Source organism: Lissotriton helveticus, chromosome 3_1 (genome assembly GCF_964261635.1).
Source record: "Lissotriton helveticus chromosome 3_1, aLisHel1.1, whole genome shotgun sequence".
Lineage (NCBI taxonomy): Eukaryota > Metazoa > Chordata > Amphibia > Caudata > Salamandridae > Lissotriton > Lissotriton helveticus.
In genome coordinates this window covers 409,398,190-409,425,227 of record NC_136061.1, presented here as the reverse complement: position 1 = coordinate 409,425,227, position 27,038 = coordinate 409,398,190, and the positions used below count along the sequence as shown (strand labels likewise).

Genomic DNA, 27,038 nt, shown 5'->3' with positions numbered 1-27,038 from the left:
TACGAAGATTCCTCAGCTTACTCAAACAACAGCCATCTACTTGCTGGATGTGTGATGCAAAGGACAGATTGTCATCCCACCGTACCCCTAGATTTTTTGCCGAGTGGCTAGGCGAGGGAGCTAGACCCATCTCTGCCGGCCACCAGAGATCAGATGGAGGAGGGGGGCCTTTGCCAAAGAAGATCACTTCTGTCTTATTAGCATTAAGTTTTAGTTTATTTGTGTTCATCCAGCAGGCCACATCCTGGAGACAGCCCTTGAAGCTCAAAAAAGATGCCTCCGACAATTCTGAGTATGGAAACACCAGTTGGGTGTCGTCGGCGTATGAGATTGCCTTAATCCCCCAGTTGGCAATTAGCGTGAAGAGCGGGGCCAGGTAAACATTAAATAAAAGTGGGCTGAGAGCCGAACCCTGCGGAACGCCGCAGCTGAGAGCTTTAGATGTTGAAGAAACGGCCCCCAGCGCCACCTTCTGTGATCTCTGGGTCAGATACGACTGTAGCCACTCCAGAGCCTGGTCCTGGATGCCTATCTCTGCTAGTCGTGACAGCAGAATAGCGTGGTTGACCGTATCAAAAGCGGCCGACAGATCCAGGAGCACCAGCATTGCCGAGTCTCCTGAATCCACCGACCACCTTACTGACTCTGCCACCTCAACTATCCTTTTAAGATGTCCTCCCAGCCTTTCGCTCTCAAGGGGCAGAACAGCTCTTGGCCTGCTCCCCAAAGGCCTCTAATACTCTTTTAGGTCTTGCCTAAGGTTTTGTTGCGAGACATATTGTTATGACAGTGGATTTATAGTCCGCCTATTGCCTCCCATTGGTTGACTTCACTGTCACTCATTTGCTTGCTTCTTATTAAATGGCTTGTGTGGGCTTTACTTCCACCTCATGAGTTTGGCCGTCCCCTGGAGCAGGGATGCATTAACCATCCACTGAATTAACTTTACAGTGAACCCCTGTGTTGCTTTGGCATCCTTCTCAGCCCCCATGTTACTTTCGCCCCTGAAGGAGCTGATACGTCACCCCCACCCTCGTTGCTTGCCCCCCCACTGATCTTCCCTGCATTGCTTCACACTCCACCCACTTAAAAAAAAAAATGTTTTTTTTCCTTTTTAGTTATTGATCTGCATAATTTTCTAGGTGTGCACCTACACAATTATTAGTTTCTGCATCCTTTAGTCATGTGGCACATTATCAGGTATGCTGTGCAGCATGGCTAAAAACCATTGACAATGCCAGTAGTTCTCGAGACCTATTGGCTGTGCCTATGCTTGTTCTTCTATGATATTGGGCACTTATCGTTGTGGGTGCTCCTCCTTGCTTGCTAAATGTAAAAAGAACAATTGATGGACAGCTTGCTGAACAATGTCAAAAATGCACCCCAGTACAGAGATCTGTGCCTAAATCCACAATTTTTTGCTCCCAATGCCATTCCAGTTTAACCCTTTCGGTGCTGATGACGGCTCCCGGTCCTCATCAGTTACGGTGGGCGTGTGCTGATGACGGCCGGGAGCCGTCATGACCACGCCCGCGATTGGAATGTGCCGCACAGGCACAGAATTCCGGCCGCAGCCAGGGGGTTAAACCCAGTAATATGCAAATCAGTTTTGACCCTGTTCCCCATGGGAACAGTCTAGCTCTAACTGCAAGGCCAGGACTGGAACAAGCATCCCGGGACCGGTCTCGGGGTTTCAGCCCTCATCAGCCAGGCTAGCTTGACTCCAGTGGCATGGAGAGCACGGGACCCATGTCTGGGCATACCTGTCCCACTCGGGCTTACAAATGCAAAAATAACAATTGATGGACAGGATGCTTGTTTCTGGTCCAGGAAGGACTTGGCAGTTCCAGTTGGGTTAAACCCAGTAATATGCAAATCAGTTTTGACCCTGTTCCCCATGGGAACAGTCTAGCTCTAACTGCAAGGCCAGGACTGGAACAAGCATCCCGGGACCGGTCTCGGGGTTTCACCCCTCATCAGCCAGGCTAGCTTGACTCCAGTGGCATGGAGAGCACGGGACCCATGTCTGGGAATACCTGTCCCACTCGGGCTTACAAATGCAAAAATAACAATTGATGGACAGGATGCTTGTTTCTGGTCCAGGAAGGACTTGGCTTGGCAGTTCCAGTTGGAATGTTCCCATGAGGAACAGGGTCAAGACTGATTTGCAAATGGCTGGGTCCAAACTGGGGAGGTCTGGTGAGCAAAAGAACGATGGATTAAACCCAGATCTTTGTTCAGCATTCCGTTAATCACTTGTTCCTTTTGCCCTTGCTTGCTAAGGTCAGAGGTATTTCTGGAGTAATCTGATTCATTTCTAGAAGATCTAAACAGTGTGAATTTTTTGTGTGTAATGCTTTGAATGGCATTGTCTAGCACCTTGTGCTATGCAACATCAAACATGTCAGCTAATGCAACCAGTCTTGAGGAGGTTTAAAGTTGTGTACTAGATAACATGGAAGTGGCCTCTGTGTGCTGTCACTGCAGCCGAACTATGTATTATAAAAGGATGAACATTTTACTTATGGATAATGTGGAACAGCCAGCCAAAAGATGGAAAATCTGTGTATTCAGGGTTACGATACTCTGTGTTTTGACTCCTTTTCGAAATTTTGTATCTTTAAATTAGCTGTCATCGGTTTTTTTAATCTTTATGATAAAGATACTAGAGGACTGGGATACAAATAGGATGATGAGGGAATGGCTATGGCGGACACCATCTCTCATTCTGATCAGTGGCTATAAACTCTTAAAATAAATATTTTTGTGAAGAGATCACTTGACCACATGAGATGGTATGTTGAGCTGAAAAAATATTGAAGCTTTAATTGAATTTGGTTGCTTTGCATTTCCAATACGTTGACGTTTATGTGTTTAACTGCTGGAATGTCCATTAAATGCAAACAAAAATTGCTTTTGCTAATAAATATTTACTGCGCCTCCAGGAGGGCGAGGTAGAATATTATCTTTGAGTGCAGACTAAATGATTGGATCTTGGTGTCCATTGATGATTTATTTTTCTTTGCCAAGAACATTGTCGTACAGCTCAAATATGATTTCCGATGGCTGTCATTCTCTTTTTATTTTGATTTTATAAGACCGTTCACTCCACTATCCACTATACTATCAAGACCGTTCACTCCATTATTTTTCACAAGCAGAAGACATTTTTGTGTGACTACACGCTGCTGCAGTTTGCAGCTTATTTGCTTTTTATCAACTTCGGAGAGATAGAGAATCATGGGAAGCACAATGTCACATAATAAATCAGGAAATTGGCAACATCATATTTTTCTTGTCTGTAGATCTTCTGAGAGAGAGTAATAAGTTTGACTTGTGCTGTCTACACCTTACTAATGGGTCGTCTTTTGTACATGTTACACAAGGGAAAGGTTCTGTAAGTTAGTGATAAATCACATTTAAAAAGTGAATTTTAAAAATAAACAAGAGCAGATAACCAGGCAATCCTAGACACAAGCTATGGCAGCAGGCCGGTCTGAAGCGGGTTCAAGTGACTAAAAGGGAAGTATGCTGACACTTGGGTAGAAAACTAAGTCAGAGTAGAGGTGGGTACTGCTGACCAAGAAGCCTTGCTTAAACAACTTTTTAACTATGTGATCAATTACAACTTGTTAGCACAGGCTGCTGGGATAGGAGAAGGTCCTAAGCAAGTTAACTATAGAGTGGTGTCCCACAATCAACGTAATTGCTGATGATTTACAACTCCATGTTACTTGCATTGAGTTAAAGGAAACTATATCCCCTCATTTCATAAACCGCCTGCATGCACTTGCCTGAAGAATTATATCCATCAGGCTTGACTACAGAAAATCCTGTAAAATTGATTGGTAGGCATAATGTAGCCACAACATTCACTAAACATAGACCGAAAATGACCACTCCCTTCACCTTGGTAGTCGGTGAATAAGTGCAGAAGCCTTGGATATGCCATGAATGTAGGGTCTTTTTGATAGTGAGTACATATATGTGGATCACTGAACAGTGCACATTCCCTCAGTTTCTAAACATTTGCAGTTTAAAAAAAAATAATTTAGACCTCCTTTCCAGTGGATACTTTTAGTAAGTAATTCTGTTAAGGCACTTTTTCCCATTTTTTTTTAATGCACCTAAAAGCTACTTTGTAATTTCTCTGAGAAATGAATAGTCTCATGTTGAGAGAAAGAGGCTGAAAGCGTGGCGTATTTTGTTCAAGTAGTAGTCGTATATATTGTGGATTTTTGTACAGCTCCAGCTGGCACCGTAAGAAGCTGCTTCAAGTTTCACATGGCCACTGACCAATAAATAAAGGTCAGACAGGCAAAGATGGCTGTAGAATAGCCGACTTATCTGTGTGGTTGACACAGATTTTTCACCTTTTGCTGAATCCTATATTTTTGCTAGTTACCAGAGGTAAAGTCCACAAAGTTGCCTGTGCTCCTGCCTTAAGCATAGCCAAATTGACATATTCCTGATTGGTGTAATTAACTTAACTAAAAGTCGGTAGTATATCTTACAAGGTGTACACAGGGCCTGAATGTTAAATACCACTAGTGGACAGCAGCACCATTTGTACCATTTACTGCAGTGGCAGCGCAAACATGACTTCAAATCTTCATTTGAGTCTGACTGCTGCAGTTTTAAGCGGTACAAACGGGGGTGGTGATGGACGGAGCATCTGAACCAATCAAACACTCACACCCAGTCAAAAGATCTGGGTTTAATCCATCACCGTTCTTTAGCCCACTCTGCCACCCCAGTTCAGACATGGCTATATGCAAATCAGTCTGACCCTGTGCCTCATGGGAACAGTCCAGCCCGAACTGCCAAGCCATGCTTTCCCTGGACCGGAAACAAGCTTCCGAGGACCGGTTTCTGGCATTACAGCCGTCTTCAGCCCGGCTTGCTTGAATCCAGTGGCAAAGTGAGCAAGGGACTCACGTCTGAGCATACCCTGCCACACTTATGGCGGCCAAAAGCGGTACAAAAGGGGGTGGTGATGGACGGAGCATCTGAACCAATCAAACACTCACACCCAGTCAAAAGATCTGGGTTTAATCCATCACCGTTCTTTAGCCCACTCTGCCACCCCAGTTCAGACATGGCTATATGCAAATCAGTCTGACCCTGTGCCCCCTGAGTGTTTGATTGGCTCAGATGCTCCGTCCATCACCACCCCCTTTTGTACCGCTTTGGCCGCCAAAAAGTGTGGCAGGGTATGCTCTGACGTGAGTCCCATGCTCACTTTGCCACTGGATTCAAGCAAGCCGGGCTGAAGAAGGCTGTAATGCCAGAAACCGGTCCTTGGAATCTTGACGCTGCTCTGGGGTCAGGGCCTCGCAGAGTCGGACCCCGTCCACCGAGCCATCTCTTTCACGGGTCCTCAGTAGGTCAGGGAGGGGCTCGGAGTCTCCTTCCGCGCCACTGTCGGTAGCCATCAGCAGGCTGAGCTCTGAGCGCACGAAGTGGGGTTTGAGTCTGTTGGCGTGGAGAACCCGGAGGGGGTTCCGGGGGGACTCCAGGTCGATGAGATAGGTGACGGGACTCTTGCGTTCGATCACCTTGAAGGGCCCTGTCCATTTGTCCTGCAAGGCACACGGTTCGATGGGGGACATCACCCATACCTGCTGACCCGGTTCAAACTCGATGGAGGAGGCATGTTGATCGTACCACTTCTTCATGTCCTCTTGACTGGCCTCAAGATTGGCTTTGGCGATCTCCCTGAATTTCCGGGTCTGATTGCGGAGGGTCAGGAGGTACTTGTAGACGTCTGGAGGGGCTTTTAGGGGGGCCATTTCCCATTCCTCCTTCATGAGGCTGAGAGGCCCGCGAACGGGGTGTCCGTACAGGAGTTCGAAAGGGCTGAAGCCGAGGGACTTCTGGGGGACTTCTCGGTAGGCGAAGAGGAGGCACGGTAGTAGCACGTCCCACTGGCGGCGTAGGGGTTCTTCTAGCCCCATGATCATCCCCTTGAGAGTGCGGTTGAACCGCTCAACCAGTCCGTTTCCCTGGGGGTGATAGGGGGTTGTGAATCGGTAAGTGACCCCGCACTGCTGCCAGAGGGATTTCATATACTTTGAAATAAAGTTCGTACCCCTGTCGCTGACGACTTCCCGGGGGAAGCCCACTCGAGAAAAGATCCCCATTAAGGCTCGACCCACTACTGGGGCTGTTATAGTACGAAGGGGGACCGCTTCAGGATAGCGGGTAGCGTGGTCCACCAGGACCAGGATGAAGCGATGCCCTTGTGCTGTTCGGGGGTCCAGGGGCCCCACAATGTCTATTCCCACCCTTTCGAACGGGGTGGTCACCACGGGGAAGGGTTGTAGGGGTGCCTTGAGTTTGCGGCCGCTCTTCCCGCTGGCCTGGCAGGTCGGGCAGGACCGGCAGTGGTTGGAGACGTCATTCCTCATTTTGGGCCAAAAAAAGTGAGTCACCAGGCGGTGGTAGGTTTTGTCTTGCCCCAGGTGCCCAGCCAGGGGGACATCATGGGCCAAGTTCAACAGGAAGTCTCTGAAGTGGAGGGGCACCACCAGCACTCGACCGGCCCCCAGCTCTGCGATTTTTTTGCTCGCTGTACTAGAGATCATTGTCCCAATAAACCCAGTGGGCCCCGGTGGTGTCTCCTTGGCCCTGGGCGAGCGCTTGCTGTCGCTGTCCCTCGAGGGAGGGACAGGTCTTTTGCTCCTGCCGGAATTGTTCTTGGGTGGGCCCCCCTTCTTGACGCCACTGAGCCAGGTCGGGAAGTTCGGGGGGCTGTGCGGACCCCTCTGGGGTTGGTTCCGGGTGGTCGGTTTGGATGGAGTCGTCTTCGGGAGCGATCGGGGGAGGAGGTGCTGACCATTCGGGTTCTTCCGGTCTAGGGATGGGGCGGGTGGCCATGGACCGGGTGGTCACGCACGCCCAGTCCGGGAGGCCCAACATCCCCAGATGCTCTCTTCTTTCAACAGCTGCCCACGGGGAGCTCTCGAGATCGTTCCCCAGGAGGCAGTCCACGGGGGCATCGTCGCGGACAGTTACTTTTAGCATGCCGGACACTCCTCCCCATTCGAAGGGGACGCAGGCCATCCGACACAGGCTCTCCGAATTGTCTGCCGATCGGATGGGGCAAAGAACGTTGGGCAGGATTTGTTCTGGGGTCACCAGGTGACAGCGGACGGCCGTCACACTGGCCCCGGTGTCACGCAGGGCTTCGGCCTTGCGCCCATTGATGCTCACCCATTGGCTGTACTTCCGAGTGTTGGCTGGCAGGGGAGTCCGCGGGACCATGTCTCTTCCCCCTAGGCAGGCCAGGGTCATGGCGGTAGGTTCCCACTCGAACTGTTCCGACTCGTATGCTTCAGTGTCTTCGGAGACTTGTTCTTCTCCTAGGACGGCGGCCGCCACCTGGCGGGGCCCGGGAGCCGGGTTCTTCGGGCAGGTCGGGTCACTGGCGTAGTGGCCGACTCGCTGGCATCGGTGACACGTAACGTTGGCTCGGAACCCCGGTCGCATCGGGGGGGTTTCCCGGCCGGCTGGGGGCGGGGTGGTGTTAGCGGGAGTGCCCGGGACAGCGTCTCTGCCCCGGCCCGGTCCTCCTCTTCCTCCTCGGGGACGATGATAACCTTGGTTGGATCTGTTCTGCTCATTCGGCCCACTCCGGGCCACTCGGGTGCTCTCCCACCGGTCCGCCTCGGTGGCGAGCTGCCGTGGTTCAGTCAATTTACTGTCGAGGAGGTGCTGCCTGAGCTCGACGAAACAGTTGTTGGAGAGGTGCTCCCACACAATGAGATTGAAGAGTTGTTCGTAGGTGGTTACGTTTACCCTTGATCCACCCCTCGAAGGCTCGGCTGAAATAGTTTACGTACTCCAACCAAGTTGTACCTGGGATCCGGGTGCAGTTGCGGAACCTCTGGCGGTACATTTCGGGCGTAAGCCCATATCGGCTGAGGAGGGCGGCCTTCATGTGGTCATAGGACGTCATTTGATGGTCCGGAAGCTGCAGCAGGGCATCACGGCCCTCATTGACGAATCTTCCCCATAGCCCAGCTCCCCAGTCACTTCGAGCGATCCGGTGGGCCGTCATTGCGATCTCGTAGGCCTTGAACCACTGCTGTATGTCGTCGTTCCGGTGGTATTCTCGGACCACATCCTTGGGGATGTGGACCTTCTGTTCGGTAGTACCCGGGGAGCGCGGTGGCTCGGGCACCCCTAGGTTTGTGTTCAGTTTGCGTATTTCTATCTCGGCTAGTTTGCACTCGTGTTCGTATGCCAGTCTTTTTTCTTCGAGATCCCTCTGTCTCTGTTTTTCCTCTCGCTCTTCTCTGAGCCTTAAGTGTTCTAAGTTTATTTTCTGTTCCGCCAGCTTCAATTCTCCGTCTAATTTGAGCCGTGCCAAGTCTAGCTCGTGTAGTCTATTTTTTCCCCGTTCCTGGATCTCTTCTCGGGAGGGACCTGTTCTCCGTTCTTCCGTCAGGGTGGTGTTGACTTCCGGGGCTTCGAGGTCCCGGGGTGTGGCGGTATTCGTCTCTGTCCAGGCCTCTAGGGCGTTTTTGAAGTCTTCTTTTGTGCTTAGCCCGGTGGTAGCAATGCCTAAGTCCATGCAAAATTGTTTTAGCTCTCGGTGGCTGTATTCCTCCAGTTTTTCCATCTGGAACTTCTCTGCCGATCCGCTCTCTTTGGTCGTCATTGTGGTTTAGTCGTAGGGTGAGTTACTATCTGTACGGTACGCGTTGGTTCGGATCGCGCCGCTGGCCACCAATGTTAGACGGGGACCTGGAGGGTCGGCCGAGCACAAGGGGAGAGGCCTCCGGTGGGGGCCGTCTCCAGCGATCGTACAGACAAGTAACTTCCCCCCCCCCCACAGATGGACACCACACGGAGATCAGATTAACACCTTTTATAGGCAGTTCTTGAAGTAAGGTAGTACGATACAATGAGATCAGGACACGATGATCCTCTCAATTCTAGTCTCTATTAGGGAAGGGGGTAGCGGGACAGTCTTGGTACCCGTAGGTACAGCGGTGGAACGGTGGTAGCTCACAATCCTCGAGCTCGGTGTTCGGACGGGTCAGACCGCGGCAGCGCCAGCAGGTCCCGAAGAGGTCGTAGGTGGCAACGGGCCGCGGCCGCGCCAGCAGGTCCCAACGAGGATGAAGGTTACAACGGGCCGCGGCAGCGCCAGCAGGTCCCAACGAGGATGATGGTTACAACGGGCCGCGGCAGCGCCAGCAGGTCCCAACGGGCCGCGGCAGCGCGAGCAGGTACCACGAGGACGAAGGTTGCAGAAGGCCGCGGCAGCGCCAGCAGGCAGGACAATAGTTCACAAGGCAGGGCTGCGGCAGCGCCGGCAGTCCGTCAAGGATGAGTTCGTCGCGGTGTCTCTCGACTCCAGGATACAACTGCCTTCCTGTTCTGGGGCTGCCTCAGTTATAGGTCTGGCACTCTTTGATGTCCGGACCCTCGCTCTTGGAGGTCGGGAGGTCCGGGATGAGGGAGTCCAGACACCCAGCAGGGGGGTGGAGCCAGCGCCCGAGGAGGCCGGGGGTGATCGGCACCTGGCGGGAGAGAGCCATCGACACGTCTTACTCCCATTGACCTGCCAAGTGGTCCGTTCACCTCCTGGGTGGATGGTGGTGCCGGGATGTCGGGACCTGGCCAGGCCCGGGGTTGGGGTCGAGCTGAGGCCACGCGGTCTCGTGGCGCAGTGTCTAAGATGGCGGCTGGTCCGGGCAAGGGTGCTGACGGTGGCCCAGGCCAGGGACACAGGGATTCCCAGGGGCGGACGTCCCATGGGGGACGGGTTGGGGGTTGCTTCTGCGGGTAGTGCCTGGAAGGCCGGTACCAGGGCCCTGTCAGGCGGGGAGGGAGCGAGCCCTTCATGGGGCCTGTCCAACACACTTTTTGTCAGAAGAAAACCTCCCTTTTACTTATTAACAACTCACCCATATGTAGGCCATATAGCTCACAAGGTAGGGTGCATGGTATTTAGAAGTGGGCATGTAGATCATTAATATTGCCATATCCCTTCAGTGATCAAGAACAACAAGCAATTTTCACTGTGGTAAGCTTAGCTGTACCATGTAGAAAATTGGAGTTCAGATAAATACTAATACTGTATCTCCAGAATGGGATCTGCTAGAAAAATAGTTAAACAACTACTTTTAAGATTTATTAAAAATCCAATTCAATGGTGAAGTCAAAGGTTTAATAACTATCAAGGAAAACCATTTTGAAAAAACTGCCTTTTCTCTGCATGAAGTTCCTGGAGGGTAATTTGCTTCAGTTCCCCAGCTCTCGCAGCCAATGGTTAGCCTTGAATAGGTGTGATAAAGGTGTGAAATTCCCTCCCACCTGACGCTAACAATAGGCTGACCTGAATGGGGAGAGTAGACTCCTCTGAGTTTCACAGAATATGTAGGGTGAGGGACTGTGGGCCTCCTTTAGACAATACAGTATCAAATCCTGCTTGACGGGTCAGTTGAGTCACGTATAACGTTTGGATCACACTTGAAACGGAAAGGGCAAGATGGCAAGTTCATTCTTGTGTATCCATATCTGGTTGCTGAAGGACCAAGATTTTGTCCTACTAGACTTCTGACTCTAGGTGTATCATTGGTACAGTACCTGCACCAAACTGGACTTTAGTGTTAGATGTAGGAGGAAATTAAAATTACCATAGTATACTTCCAACACACACACCCAGAGTTCAGAGCCCACGTTTGATGTGGCTTAAGGTGTTAGCCATCTTGAAAATACTTTGCCACATAATATGTTGGACTTGTTTGCAGCAAGACAAACCGGAACTACTGAAGAAATGAATAGGGTTGACCTGGACTTAACTTTGATGTTAGCCTCTGCCTGACACCCTGTGAATCTCTAAGTGTCGTTCCTGAGGTAGTGGGGGCTTAAAATGTACTCCTGTGGTGGAAGTCAGAAGGTAAAATCTTTGACCAGGATGAACCTGGTTGATGTATCTGACTGACACTCCATTGTGCTAAGCCACAAATTGCATCTAAGTCCTGGTCTACTGCGACCTGACTAACGTTGGCACAATTTCTCCTTAAAACATTTACTAAGGTCCTTGCGGATGTCGTTATGGGCACTTGGAAGAAACCATGTTCAGGTCCACCTGTTAATAGTCAGGTTGAGGTTATCAGGCTTCTCTGGGAATATTCAAGCATCCCTGATTGACATGCCTTTTGACAGCTCTAGCCTTTTCGGCAAATAAGTGGTTTCGGTTCTGGAACGGTTTAAGGAGAGAGAGGCCATAGGACACTCATTGAGTCTTTCTGCTCCCACCAGACATTTCTGCCAACAATTTCACCCTCTTCGTAGCTCCGATCAGACTTTCAGTTATGCCAATGTCAGACCCGGTGGCCTTTCAGCCATTTCATGGCAAGGCCGCCATTCTCAAAGATAACACACAAGCACAACAACAGCAACACTGTGCAGCTCAGTCCCCCCTCCTCTACAGCAGCTGCATAACTGCTTTACTATGTCTTTGCCAGCAAGCTGCCATTCTATCAGAGGCACGATTCAATATTTCCTCCAGGTGTGGCAGGCCATCACTTCTCCAGGGTCCTCCAAATTGTACATTTTATTTCCTTCTACACTGCCACACCATCCACCACCCATGGTGGCTGACTGAGGACAGTCTGTCCATCTGGCAACAGTAATTGCAGACCGTTTTGGCCAAAGGGACTATAGAGAAGGTTCTGCCATCGAAAGTAGGAGGTGGGTGGTACTCGCTCCACTTCTTCGTGCTGAAAAACGGTGTTAGCCTTCCTCCTATTTCGGTGCGTCACCCTTTCAACGTCGCTCTGCGAAAGGACACATTCAAGATGCTCATGCTAGCCCAGATCCTGTCTGCCCTAGTCCAGGGACACTGGATGGTAGCGTTAAACTTGCAGGTGTTTATTTCCATAGCCTCGTCCAGCAGACTCACAGGCAGTACCTGTGGTTTGGAGTGGGACAGAAGCATTTTCAATCGTCACACCTGCTCCTTCACAAAAGCTCATGTTCATTGGACCTATTCTGTGTTTCTGCCTTCCATCCGTGGTGGAGAATTCATGACATTCAGGCTATGATTCCAATGTTTCAGCCTTGGTCCTGGATCTCAGTGCGGATGACTCTGATGCTGCTGGGATTGTTGGTCTTTTGCATCCTGTTGGGCAAGCTAACCAGGTGGCACATACAGGCTTTGCAGTGGGATCTCAAATCTCCATGAGCACAACATCAGTGGAATCTGCCGGATTGTATCCAAAATCTGGAGTTTCTGGAAGTGGCGGGCCCACCAAGGAATTTCTCAGGTGGTAAACCACCTGGCAGGATTTCTAAACATCAAGGCAGACTAACTCAAATGCTGACGCTTAGGGGATCAGGAAAAACAGTTGCACCCGGAGGTACCACAGGGAGTCCGCAAAAGGGAGAATCCTGGCTTGATCTTTCAACAGCGCCAAGAACGCATGTCTGCCCACCCATTAGTGCATTGGGGATTCCAAGGCAGCTCTCTGTCAGAATTGCTTTCCGTCTAGAGTGAAGGTCAGAACTCCTCTACGCTTCCTGCCACTAACTCTTCTGCCTGAGTTCTGGAAAAGGTCAGGAACAACAGAGTTCAAGTCATCCTAGTGACAATGTTTTGGACCAAAAGAATGTGGTACCTGAAACTCCTGGGCATGAACTCAAGCTGCCATTTCGGGAGGATCTTCTTTCGCGGGCCTGCACAATTTGAATCTTCATGCTTGGAGATTGAGCTGCAGCAGTTGACCTACTTCAACCTTCCTTCTGATGTCATTGATATCAGCTTTGCAATGAACATCCCTCCACTAAATAGGCATACGCCAGTCGTTTTTTTTGTTGTTTTTTTTTTGCAGAGTTTTATATAGCGCGAACTAGAACCGAACCGAATCAGTTATCAGAGCGCTTTACATAGCACCAGTTACGTTACATGAGGACACACTTTCATTTTTTTAGGCACGGGGAGATTAAGTGATTTGCCCAGAATCACAGGGGGTTTTTGGCGTCGTTACCGAGACTCGAACCCAGATCCCCAGGTCCGAGATCGAGCGCCTTAGCCGTTAGGCCAACCCCTCTCGTTAGGATGGAATTGAGGCTTGATGTGGCATTGACCTACTACACAGGCCAGGCTGTTTGATGTTTTCCTGTATGTTTTGTCCCTGACCCAGCAAAGACTTGCTTTGGGCACTGCTAAAGGCTATTTGCATGCTCTTTAAGCTATTTTGTGGTTTCCAAATCTGACTTTTTATTTAATTAATCTGTTGTGATGAGATTTGTAAAAGATTTGCCACATTTGTTACCATCAAAACATTTTGTGATGCCACAATGGCATTTTAACTTAGGTCACTCGTTTTTTGATGTGCACCCTGTGAGAAGTTGGCCTGATGTGCAGTGCTCACTATTCTAGTGATCACTATATATCAGTCCAAACAACCCTTATTGATGATTGGTTGTAAGTCAACCTTATAGACCAGCTATCCTAGTAGCATGGATACGAGCAGTCTAAGGCTAAGACTCTAGAGGGCGTGTTAAGCCAGCTGTTTTACCATCACATTACCCCTTGAACACCCAGTGAAAGGACACCACACAAGTGTTATGAAAATAAACAATGTATTTATTAGAATCACAACAACCCTGTACTCTTTATGAGGACAGGGTGCTAGGCACAAAAACTCTTATGAAAATACTTAAGTTAGCACGTTATACACGAATGCCCGAGGGGCACGAAAAACCATATACTCTAAAAGTGGAATGCGAATTACTAGCAGGTAAGTAACGATTCTCAGAGGCTTTGGGATCGCTAGGACTGGACTACTGAACCTTTAGATTACTAGCAGGAGGCCTAGGGAACTCGGGTGCAGAGTGTGCACTCTCACGCGGGATGCGGGACAAAGTCTATGGAAGCTAGAATTCACAAAGTTAGTGTTCACGGGCGAACCCGACCTGGTAGGGAGAAAACGACAGTGGATCCTGACCCTTGAATAGTGAGGCTATGCTGGGACACCGAAGTGCCGAAGTTACCTAGCCCAGGGGCTGCAGCTGCATAGGTCTGAAAAGACGTCGGGAATCCTCGTTGCCGGACCAGGAGCCTGGAAGAAGGAAGTTGCTGGCAGGCGACCAGTGAAGAAAGTTCGATGGATCCAAGCCTGGATCAAGGAAGAAGAAAACCTGAAAGCAGAGGGGACCCAGTTCTTGAATCACTAGCCAGTGATTAAGTGGGCACCAGGATGGCACCGGGCGAAGTCACCGCAGTCAGGTGAGTGGGCGCTGCTGGGCTCTGCAGTCTCTCGGACCAGGAGGCGTTGTCGGCGACCAGGATGGAGGTGCGAGCTGTCCCACGAAGGTTCTTGCTGTCGACGTCGCTGGACCCAGGATTGGGCAACAAGTCTTGGCAAATGTAAGGCCCACGCGGTGGACCTAAAATGGCGTCTTAGCCGGACCAGGAGGGTCCAGGGTACTTCTCCGATGGAGGGAAGCAAGGGCCAGTCTGGAGCAACCAGACCAGCAACAGTGTTGTCGTTGGGCGTCGTTCGGAAGGCCACAAGCCAGCGGGCTAGTAGCCAAACAACGTGGTGAGCAGCAAAAAGCAGAAGGGCCCCACGCCGATCATGGAGATGCTGGGGGGCTGCTCTTCGGTGCTGGAGCTGCTCAGGGTGGGGGCTTCTCGGACCCCAAAGCACTCACCAGGAAATTACTCGGTGGGCTTGCTGTGCAGAAGTCGTGCAGTCTTGGCGATGGCCGGTCCCTCGAGGTCTCGTCGCACCCACGGTTCTCAGCTGTGCTGTAGAGGTGGGTAGAGGTCAGAGGTGCCAGGGAAGCCGGGTCTCGTCGAGCTGGGCAGTCGGATTCCGGAGGAAGGACGTGCAGCAGACCGCAGTGTTCTTAGATGGTGCCTGCGGGTGCAGGGTGACTACTCCTTAGCCACAAGGGAGAATCTTGAAGAAGAAATCGTGAAGTCCTTTCGTGGAAAGTGGTATCTTGATTCCAAAGATGATCTGATTTGGAAGGGGGCCAGTCCCTACCTTTATCTGGGAAAAGGGGGCTGGCACGCGACTAAGTCCTGCCCTAGGGGTGGGACCAGGAGGGGGGTGGTTACACCCACTTCCTTGGCGGGCTTTTCCCCAGCACAGGGTCTGGAGTGTCCCTGGAACTGGTTCAAGCCAGCCTATGCACAGTGAGCACCGGGGTGCCACGTGCAGTCACCTTCCTCTGAAGCCCTGCCTACCTACAATACACAAAATCCTGTCTGGGACGGTGCTGGCACCGCCCCTGGCAGGAAACCCTTTGTCCTTATCTCCTGCTCTGGGAGGACTCCCAGCAGCAGGAGGGCAGACTTGTGTCTCGGTGGCAGCATCCATTTTGTGGATGCTAAGGCTCTGTCTGACTTTAACCGGGGTTAGGGGTTACATACATGTCGTGTCCCTCTAGAAGGGTGGAATGCTAACCCCGTCGCCAGAATTGGCGAGGGGTTAGTATTCCAATTCGTATGACACCTTACTCGACATGTTTTGATAAAGCGATACCAGAGTTGGCATTTAACCGCGAGGATTATAATGCACTTAAGAGTATATTGTATGCGATATCATGGAAACGGCTAAGGGATAGATCCCGAAAGCCGCAGACAGGCTCAGCTCATGCCAGAGCACCATCTCACACGATTCCAAGCACTCTGCCTTCAGGATTGTTAAGGCCTGCCATAGGAGTGACTGATAGGAGATCTGTGTGTCCATTTTAGGGTTAGATATAGGTATACTATATCTAAAGCAAAGGGTGAGTAAACCACCTTGCCCCAGCTGTCGTGCAGCCAGTTGTGTCAGTTTAGTTAGTCAATTTATTTTCAATTTATAAAGCTTTATTCGACATTTGTCATAAAAGCATTCACCTAACCCTATACAATAAATACTAGATATAAAAATACTTCTAAAAATACATATTAAACATTAAATGCCGAATAAGACATGATAAAAAGTACATCAAAATTACACACATTATTACATTTTTAAAAAATTAAAATTCCTTTACATTAGAAAACAAAGGACAATAGTCCCATGTCGCAAAAACAGGATTAAGGATATACATAATTTCATTGTAATGCAATAGCCGTTAATGATAGAGTACGGATTAGCCATGACCAAGCCAAAAATTTTGCTACACCAACCACAAGCAATGTTGAACAATCTGTTTCGAGTATCCTAAGGGCTTCGGAATGGCTTCGGGTACCCAACTTTGAGCACACCGGATTTAACCACTTACGTCTAGGGGGCAAATACAGTGGACAACAAAACAAGAAATGGGCGATATGTTCAGTTTCTTCTTTACAATGGTGACAATTCTCATCCCATGCCGGGGACCAATGCCTCTTAAACGCATTCAAAGGTAGTGTACCAATGCGGAATTGAAAGTAAAGTTTTCTATCGTATGGTTTTTCAATAAGGTCCCAAAAAGGCTCATAGGAGGGATACATTTTTGCATTTAAAAAGCGAGATGTTAAATTTACGCTTGTACTGCCACTAAACATTGTACAATATACCATTTCCCAGTATAGCTCTTTTAGCTTTTCCTTAGTAGGAAAGCAAGCTAGGTCATTGTTGTCCCATAAATAGTCCAATTTCAATTTTGTAAGGAGCCCCCGCAACTCCCTTAACCATGGGATAATATGGAAACGATCAAATTTGATGACATCCCTCAATGCTGCTGCATAATGGTTTAATTCTGGGGTCACCATAACTCGTCTCCAATATAGGAGGGGCCGGAGCCTCGCTACATCCTCAACAGATTTTCTTCCCAGGTCTAGTTTTAACGGGATTGTTGGCGTACTTTGGGGGACCATTGTGATCCCTCTTAGAAACCTATTTTCTGCTCGGCCCAATTCACTCAGGTTTGAAAAACCCCATAGTTCCGATCCATATAAACAAGCCCCCAGGACTTTCATGGAATATATTTCCATCACGCAGTTTACCGGCTTTGTCAATGAGGTACGATGTTTTAATGAGATGGCACCTGCTAGTTGTCTAAATTTTAGTAGGGTTGTAGTTATGTGTTGCTTCCAGCTCATGTTTTCTTGCAGAGTGATACCTAGGTATGAGAAGGAGTCCACTCTTTCTAATGGTGTTCCTTTGTATTTTATTACACCCTTAAAAGAGGACTGCAAATTGAGGCACATGAATTTCGTTTTAGTGGTGTTTAATTCTAGGCCCCTCTCATCACAATATACACCAAAGGCATCAACTACTTTTTGTAACCCACTAGGGGTGCGGGAAAGTAAAAGTGTATCATCCGCAAACATGAGAACTGGCACACGGGAGCCGGCAATTACAGGGGCGTCACTAGCAATCTTCTCTAGGTGTTCAACAATACCATTTATATAAATAGAGAAGAGGGTTGGCGCTAGGACACACCCTTGTCTCACCCCACGTTCAACCGGAAAGGGATCAGTTACATCTCCTTGTTTGCCCCATCGTATCCTTGCAAAATTATTTTCGTGCAGGCGCACGAGGAGTGTAAGCAATTCCTGGTTTAAGCCTGCGTCCGCCAAGGTCTGCCAGAGTTTTTCCCTGGGGACCAGGTCGAAAGCGGCTTTTAAATCTACAAAAACTGCATACAATGTCCCCTTCTTCAGGATAACATTTCTCCAATAGATTGTTAAAAAATGGAGGACTTGGTCGACGCTGCTAGTTAGGGGCCTGATCCCAGCTTGATAAGATGACAGAATGTTGTTTTCGTCGATCCATTGTTGCAGTTTATTTTGCAGTAGTCGACCCATTAGCTTTTGTGCTGTATCAATCAGGCTAATGGGTCTGTAATTTTTAGCCTGGGATCGGTCACCTTTCTTATATATAGGGATTATTTCGGCTCCCTTCCATGAGGCAGGCACTCTCCCTCCCATAGCCACTGCATTAGCCAGCATTGTAAAGTAGCTGCACCATGACTTCCGATCGGATAGAAAAATATCGGCCGGAATTCCATCCATGCCTGGTGCTTTCCCCCCTGCTACACAGTCCAAAACATCACTCACATCCCTTTCAACAAATAAAGGTACTTTATAGTAGACTTGCGGAGGTGGACTAACATTATTAAACATGGGGTTACGGGCATACTGTGGTCGGAAGTATTCTATCCAACTGTTTTTTGCGACATTATTAGCAGGCTGGGGTGCTATGCCACCCTTTGCCCATTTTACTGAAGCCCAGAAGCGCTTGGAATCCTTGGAGGCACAAACCTCCTTTAGTTCACGCCAGCAATCCTCGTCCCAACGCTTCTTTGCTAGTTTTTGAACCTGCCTATACTGGTCTCTTGCCAGCCTTACTACTTCTGGCCTTCCTGATCTTAGTTCCCTGCTAAGATTATCTCGTGCTGCCCTACAGCTCTTATCATACCACCCTCTAGTTTCTTGGGCTTTCTTTATTTTATTTGTAGATATTTTTTTAAGCAAAAAGCTTTGGATTCTAGAGAAGAGTATCTCATGGGCAGCCATCATATAGTCAATAAAATCGGTCTGTCCATAATGAGACTTAATCTTAGCAACTTCGCCCACCACTACTTTCCTAAGGGTTTCCAGTTTAGGAATATCTTCTAGGAGCATGCTCCACTTCAAATATCGAGTATTATTTGAGCTTACAAGGTCCCGCGTAACCATGTGATCCTCTATAGGATGCTCGGGTTTGTCATGGTAGGTATGTAGCGTCAGACACAATGGATTATGATCACTTTCAATCTTATCCTTCACTTCCATATCTACCAATTTGTCCCAAGCCCTTACATCCAGGAGTATATAATCTATCCTACTGGCTGATCGGCCATTATCAAAGGTATGATTCCCCCTGGAATCTGACAATGCTCGCCCATTGACTGCTCTAAGTCCTCTAGAAAGACAAAAACTTTTCAGTTGGATTGCTACCGTGCTCCATTTCCTAATTGCTGGGATATCTAGTTGGGGGATTCCCCACTTGGTATCCTCATCTTCGGCCAGGATCTTATCCTCCTCACCCAAGGGTTCAAAGGTGGTATTAAAATCCCCGCCTATTAATATATGGGTGGGGTCTGGCAGCAATTCAATATGGTTCTCAAGGCACGTTAGGGTCTCTGATGATTTACCCCTGGCAACTCCCCTCGAATAGAGATTAAACAGGGCTAATTGCTGACCATTTTGCCAGGTGATATCAAGTGCCAAAATGTCATTAGAGGGTATAGACCTTTGTTTAACCGAACAATTCAAAGTTTGGCGTACCCAAATTAACAGGCCCCCCGAGGGACGTCCCACTCGATTTCTTAAAGCCGGGACGTAAAAATTCAAATACCCTTGCCTGAAAATTGGTGTAAGCGACCAAGTTTCTTGGAACATGACAATGTCGTAATAGTTAGTAAAGTCGACCCAGTCTGGGATGTTTTGTTTATTAGAAATTCCAGCTATGTTCCATGAGACAATTGATAATTTCGGTTTGGCCTTTAGGGTGTGAGCATGATCAATATCAGGGGCTTTTACTGTTTCTGTAGGATCTATTCCCGGTATCACATTATTACTCAATGTTGGTGACATCTCAATTTCTTCCAATAGCCTTTTCTGTCCCCCCTGAATCCTATTTACTTCCTCTAGGACGGTGGTCCGAAATACATCTGGGACTATTGTAGGCTCGTCTAGCATGGGAATCTTAACATATCTTTGGCCCAGGTGCATATCTAGGGTGGCGGAGGAGGCACATGCGAGTCAATCACACTCATTTAAATCAGTTAACACAGAATATTGGTTGTCCAAATTTAACCCCCACTCACGTACTGGATTGGACCTAGCATTTCTATTTCCCACAACTGTCCATTTTGTTCTTAATATGCTCGGTTTGGCTACTATACCTCTTCTGCTATAGAAAAAATCCAGTGTCAATGGAACTATTTCAGCTGTCCTACGTTGTGGGGGAAGGATGTTCCGTAGGACATCAGGCAGGACTTCAGGTCCCTTAAAGTTCAAGACCACACAATCCCCTTGGAATTTCTTCGCCTTAGTACCTATCCACCTAACCCTTCTTGCTGTAAGCAGATCGTCAGATAGTTTTTCCTTGCCCCAGGGAGTTATATGCATATTACTACTAAGCCACTGAAGGGCCTTATTTCTTAAGAAATCTGGTGACTCAATCTGTCCAGTTTTCAGCAAGGGTGTGTTTGCTAGTACTAAAATAAGGGGCGAGGCCTCAACTATTAGTTCAACTGGGGAAGTTTCTGGATTCAGAATCTCAGGGATAGTATTGCCCATTAATTGGGCTGCATCTGGAACTAGGACCATATCAGGAGTGTTATCGAGCATGGGGCTAATTTGTTGGACTTGCTCAGAGGGAGCTTGTAGGCCAATATTCATGTTCACCCCAAGTGATTTCCCCGCCGTCTCCAGTTGTTCAAATTTAGTTACTACTAGGTTTGATATTTCCCCCACCCCCTCGTTGGTTTTCCTTAACAGGGACTCCAGCTTGTTGACCTTATTAGCTAATTGGTCAACTTTTGATATGAGGGGTTTCATTAAACCTAATAGTTTAGACTCTAATGTACCCATAAGCTTAATTAAGAGGGTATCCTCCCCTTCTTCATTTTCGTACTCCTCTTCCCTTATCCCATCCTCTATCCTTTTCTTTGTTCGTCTAGGGGGGGTTGCGGGTTTATTTTTACAAGAGCGTAGGCCACCTCTTCTAGGAGGAGCCTTGGTAATCCCTTTTTTAGCTCTTGGAGCGGGAACCGGTGTGGGGGGAGTGTTGCTCTCTATAACAAGCTCCTCAATTGTTACAGATTTATCTTGGTCTTCTAGATTAATTAGGTCTGTAAAAGGGTCAAGTTGTTGGTCAGTAGAGGCCATGGATACATCAATGGGTGGTTGCTCATTTGGAACCTCAATAAGATCGGGGAAAATGAGATCGTCAGCGGCAGACTGAGTTACCCCTGATTGATTGAATTGAGCACAAGGTGGCGAATCCTCAATGCCCAAGGAGGACCTCCGATTAGTATTAATTTTTGACACTACCTGGACCAGGTAGTTGTGCATTGTATTAGCCGGGGTGACAGGCGTTTTTTGCTTGGACATAATGAGCAAACAATAATAAACAGCGAGGCCCTGTGGGTTTATATAACAGTTATAGACTATAATACACTGTGGATATAAGTGAGTTTTACCTTGCCAAAGTTCAGTTTAAAAGATGGAAGTAAGAGGGGTGGCCCAGTCCAGTCTCTCACTGTCTAGAACGGGCTAAAACGGGCCCGCCCTTGGCCCGGGCTTCGCCCGGCGTCCCGCTCGCGTCCCGCGAGACGGGGGTGACGCGCAATTTGTACGCCTCCTGGCGCGTGGATGGCGCGGCGTGCGCCGCTTTGGCTGATGGGAAATGTAGTTCAGCCAGTCCCCCTCAGACCGCGCTCCGCTCGCCTACAGAGCTCAGATGACACCAGAGCTGGGCAGCGGGAGGCGGGAAGAGGACCGACAAGGCACGCTGGACTCCTGAAGATACTCCCCGGCAAACAGGCAAACAGGCAGCAAAGCAGGTAGGCGGCAGAGGTTTCCGCTTCAAAGGGCTTCCCACCCCTCGACCGGGGTGACGCGCAATTTGTACGCCTCCTGGCGCGTGGATGGCGCGGCGTGCGCCGCTTTGGCTGATGGGAAATGTAGTTCAGCCAGTCCCCCTCAGACCGCGCTCCGCTCGCCTACAGAGCTCAGATGACACCAGAGCTGGGCAGCGGGAGGCGGGAAGAGGACCGACAAGGCACGCTGGACTCCTGAAGATACTCCCCGGCAAACAGGCAAACAGGCAGCAAAGCAGGTAGGCGGCAGAGGTTTCCGCTTCAAAGGGCTTCCCACCCCTCGACCGGGGTGACGCGCAATTTGTACGCCTCCTGGCGCGTGGATGGCGCGGCGTGCGCCGCTTTGGCTGATGGGAAATGTAGTTCAGCCAGTCCCCCTCAGACCGCGCTCCGCTCGCCTACAGAGCTCAGATGACACCAGAGCTGGGCAGCGGGAGGCGGGAAGAGGACCGACAAGGCACGCTGGACTCCTGAAGATACTCCCCGGCAAACAGGCAAACAGGCAGCAAAGCAGGTAGGCGGCAGAGGTTTCCGCTTCAAAGGGCTTCCCTTTATCTGGGAAAAGGGGGCTGGCACGCGACTAAGTCCTGCCCTAGGGGTGGGACCAGGAGGGGGGTGGTTACACCCACTTCCTTGGCGGGCTTTTCCCCAGCACAGGGTCTGGAGTGTCCCTGGAACTGGTTCAAGCCAGCCTATGCACAGTGAGCACCGGGGTGCCACGTGCAGTCACCTTCCTCTGAAGCCCTGCCTACCTACAATACACAAAATCCTGTCTGGGACGGTGCTGGCACCGCCCCTGGCAGGAAACCCTTTGTCCTTATCTCCTGCTCTGGGAGGACTCCCAGCAGCAGGAGGGCAGACTTGTGTCTCGGTGGCAGCATCCATTTTGTGGATGCTAAGGCTCTGTCTGACTTTAACCGGGGTTAGGGGTTACATACATGTCGTGTCCCTCTAGAAGGGTGGAATGCTAACCCCGTCGCCAGAATTGGCGAGGGGTTAGTATTCCAATTCGTATGACACCTTACTCGACATGTTTTGATAAAGCGATACCAGAGTTGGCATTTAACCGCGAGGATTATAATGCACTTAAGAGTATATGGTATGCGATATCATGGAAACGGCTAAGGGATAGATCCCGAAAGCCGCAGACAGGCTCAGCTCATGCCAGAGCACCATCTCACACGATTCCAAGCACTCTGCCTTCAGGATTGTTAAGGCCTGCCATAGGAGTGACTGATAGGAGATCTGTGTGTCCATTTTAGGGTTAGATATAGGTATACTATATCTAAAGCAAAGGGTGAGTACACCACCTTGCCCCAGCTGTCGTGCAGCCAGTTGTGTCAGTTTAGTTAGTCAGCCCAGGGGTGGCATAATACATGCTTCAGCCCCTGGGAGACTTCTGGGTACACCTCAGCCCTGGGTACAGGGACTTGGAGAGGGCCCAGTGCCAATTCAGTACCGGAGTACAATTTGGATAGAGAGAACAGCTAGGCTGTGGGTCTGATTAGCAGGCCCACAGCCAGGGAAAGTCGTAAACCAGTGCAGCAAAAAGCAAAAATCTGGGTGATCATAGGATTGCAGACCCTACTCTCCTACATGACCCCCCCCAAACTTTGGGACAATAAACTAACCTTGACCAGGTGAGTCTTCTTGCTCTAAGTGGAAATACCTGGAGAGCCCATCAGCATTGCTGTGATCAGTACCAGGTCTATGCTCCACTGTAAAATCCATCCCCTGTAGGGAAATGGACCACCTAAGCAGTTTGGGGTTTTCACCCTTCATCTGATTTAGCCACAAGAGGGGCTTATGGTCTGTCTGAATGGTGAAGTGAGTGCCAAACAAGTAGGCCCTCAGCTTCTTCAGGGCCCAGACCACAGCAAAGGCCTCCCTCTCAATAGCTGACCAATTTTTCTCTCTGGGTGTCAACCTTCTACTAATGAAAGCAATAGGCTGATCATTACCATCAAAATTCAGTTGAGACAGAACAGCCCCCACACCCAACTCAGAAGCATCTGTTTGGACAATGAATGGCTTGGAGTAATCTGGACTCTTTAGGATAGGTGCTGTGCACATGGCCTGCTTTAGGTCATTGAATGCCTTCTGACAGCTTGCTGTCCACTGAACTTTCTTTGGCATCTTTTTGCTTGTCAGGTCATTAAGAGGGGTCACTATGGACCCATAATTTCTGACAAACTTCCTATAGTACCCAGTCAGGCCCAAGAAAGCTCGAACTTGAGTCTGGGTGATTGGAGGAGTCCAGTCCTTGATGGCCTGTATCTTACTCTCCAGTGGCTGAACCTGGCCTCCACCTACAAGGTGGCCCAGGTATACAACCTGTGTCTGCCCTATCTGGCACTTTGTGGCCTTGATAGTGAGGCCTTCCTTTTGCAGAGCCTCTAACACTTTCCTCAGGTGGACCAGGTGATCCTCCCAGGTGGAGCTAAAGACAGCAATATCATCAAGATATGCTGCACAGAAGTCATCCAGCCCAGTGAGGACTTGATTCACCAACCTTTGGAAGGTGGCAGGTGCATTTTTCAAACCAAAGGGCATTACCACAAACTGATAATGCCCACCAGGGGTAGAAAATGCTGTCTTGGGTTTGGCCTCCTCAGCTAACCTGATTTGCCAATACCCAGCTGTCAAATCAAATGTACTTAAGAATTTGGCAGAAGCCAATTTATCTATAAGTTCATCTGCTCTTGGAATTGGGTGGGCATCAGTCTTAGTGACTGCATTGAGGCCTCTGTAGTCTACGCAAAACCTCATCTCTCTCTTACCACCCTGGGTGTGAGGCTTTGGCACTAGAACTACTGGGCTAGCCCAAGGGCTATCTGAGGGCTCAATGACTCCCAGCTCCAACATTTTCTGCACTTCACTTTTGATGCAGTCTCTAACATGATCAGGCTGTCTGTAGATTTTACTCTTGACAGGCAGACTGTCTCCAGTGTCAACATCATGGGTACACCAATCAGTTTGGCTGGGTGTCAGAGAACATATGTCTGAAGGATTGCAGGACTTGCCTGCAATCCTGTTGCTGATGTTCAGTGAGGCTGCCACAAAAGACAACACCATCAACTGATCCATCATCAGGATTCTGAGTGAGCAGGTCTGGGAGAGGGTCACTCTCTTCCTCCTGTCCCTCATCTGTGGCCATGAGCAAGCTCATGTCCTTCCTGTCAACATATGCCTTGAGCCTGTTAACATGGAGCACTCTGAGAGGGCTCCTGGGAGTTCCAAGGTCCACCAAGTAGGTAACCTCTCCCTTTTGCTCAATGATGGTGTGGGGCCCAGACCATTTGTCTTTCAGAGCTGCTGGGGCCACTGGCTCCAGCACCCACACCTTCTGTCCTGGCTGGTACACAGTCAGAACAGCCTTTTGGTCATGCCAAGCTTTTTGAAGTTCTTGGCTGGCCTCAAGGTTTTTGGATGCCTTTTCCATATACTCAGCCATCCTGGAGCGGAGACCAAGTACATAGTCCACTATATTGGTTGCAGGCTTTTTGAGAGGTCTCTCCCATCCTTCCTTCACCAAACACAGGGGTCCTCTCACAGGATGCCCATACAGAAGTTCAAAAGGGCTGTAGCCAACCCCCTTCTGTGGGACCTCTCTGTAAGCAAACAAGAGGCAGGGGATCAGGACATCCCATCTTCTCCTAAGAGTTTCAGGTAGTCCATGAATCATCCCTTTCAGGGTCCTGTTGAATCTCTCAACAAGCCCATTGCATTGTGGGTGGTAGGGTGTGGTGAACTTGTAGTTCACACCACACTCCTTCCACATTGCAGTCAGATATCCTGACATGAAGTTGGTACCTCTGTCAGAAACGACCTCCTTTGGAAAACCCACTTTGGAGAACACTCCAACTAGGGCTCTTGCCACCACAGGTGCTGTGGTGGTCCTCAGGGGAATAGCTTCAGGATACCTGGTGGCATGATCCACCACCACCAGTATAAACTTGTGCCCTGATGCTGTCTGGGGTTCCATTGGACCAACAATGTCAATCCCCACTCTTTCAAAGGGGACCCCCACCACAGGTAGTTGTATGAGGGGGGCCTGTGTTGTGCCACCTGACTTACCACTGGCTTGGCAAGTGACACAGGAGCGACAAAACTCCTTGGTATTCTCATTCATATGGGGCCAGTGAAAGTGTGAGACAAGCCTGTCCCAAGTCTTTGTCTGACCTAAGTGACCTGCAAGGGGAATCTCATGGGCCAAGGTGAGAAGGAAACCTCTCAGAGACAAGGGGATGACCAGCCTCCTGGTTGCACCAGGCTTGGGGTCTCTTGACTCAGAGTACAGGAGTCCATCTTCCCAGTATACCCTGTGGGCACCTGTGGCATTCCCTGCAGCCTCAGCAGCAGCCTGCTGTCTGAGGGGTTCAAGGGAAGGGCAGTCTAACTGTGCCTTCCCCAGGTCTGCTCTGGAGGGTCCCCCTGAGCCCAGAAACTCAACTTGATCAAGTTCAAGCTCTTTAGGCTCAGTTTCCCTCAGTTCTCTCAGATCAGCCTCCTCAGAGACTTGATCCTCAACCTGGGGCAAGGGGGAAGGCAAAGCCTTAACCCTACTGCTCTTCTTCTTGGGAGGTGTCTGGTCCATAATTTCAGGATCCAGCACCTGTTCAGTGGGGCATCTTCTGGCCTGTGACCTAGTCACAGCAAGCACATGTGCTGGCAAGCCTAACATCTCCATGTGAGTCCTCTGCTCCACTTCTGACCATTGTGATGACTCCAAATCATTGCCCAACAAACAATCAACTGGGAGGTCTGAACTGACTACAACTTTCTTTTGTCCCTTCACTCCACCCCAGGAGAAAGCCACAATTGCCACACTATGACTAGTAGTGACATTGCTGGCATTGGTCACCAGGAAATCAGTACCTGGCATGATCTGTCCAGGGTTCACAAAGTTAGGTGTCACCATGGTGACACTGGCACAAGTGTCCCTATAGGCCTGAGCCATTTTGCCATTTATCAAAGGTGTCTGCCTGTATTTGCCCAAAGTATTGGGACTGATTTCAGGGGACATATCCATATCCCCTGTACAGACAAGGACAGCCTGAGTGAGTGTGCCAACTAAGTTGTCAGACCCCTCAGTACCCAAGGTTAACCCAACTAATGCCTTGGGAGGCACACTACCACTACTGACTGTACTAGGGGGTGCAGTTGCCTTAGGGGCTGTAGTGGCAGGAGTTTGTCCTCCTCTTTTGGTGCACTCACTAAACCAGTGAGATTTACTTTTGCAGTACTGGCACCACCTTTTTGACTGGCCTTCTTGAGTCTTCTTCTTCTGGGAAGCCTGACCCCCACCCTCTTTGGTTTGTTGGGGACCTGGTGAAGACTTCTGGTCATTTTGCTCATTCTTAACACTACCCTTCTGGTCTGCTTTCTTCTGACCACCCTGGTTCTGGTTCTGGTTCTGGTTCTGCTTGATCCTTGTCCTGACCCATTTGTCTGCCTTCTTTCCCAATTCTTGGGGAGAGGTCAGATCTGAATCA

The 27,038-nt window shown here is 49.5% G+C and overlaps 1 protein-coding gene across 4 annotated transcripts in view; it reads left to right on the top strand.

Moving 5' to 3' along the window:
* TRAK2 (trafficking kinesin protein 2) overlaps positions 1 to 27,038 on the top strand; it is a 704,082-nt gene that overhangs the window by 104,035 nt on the left and 573,009 nt on the right. The window lies entirely within an intron of this gene.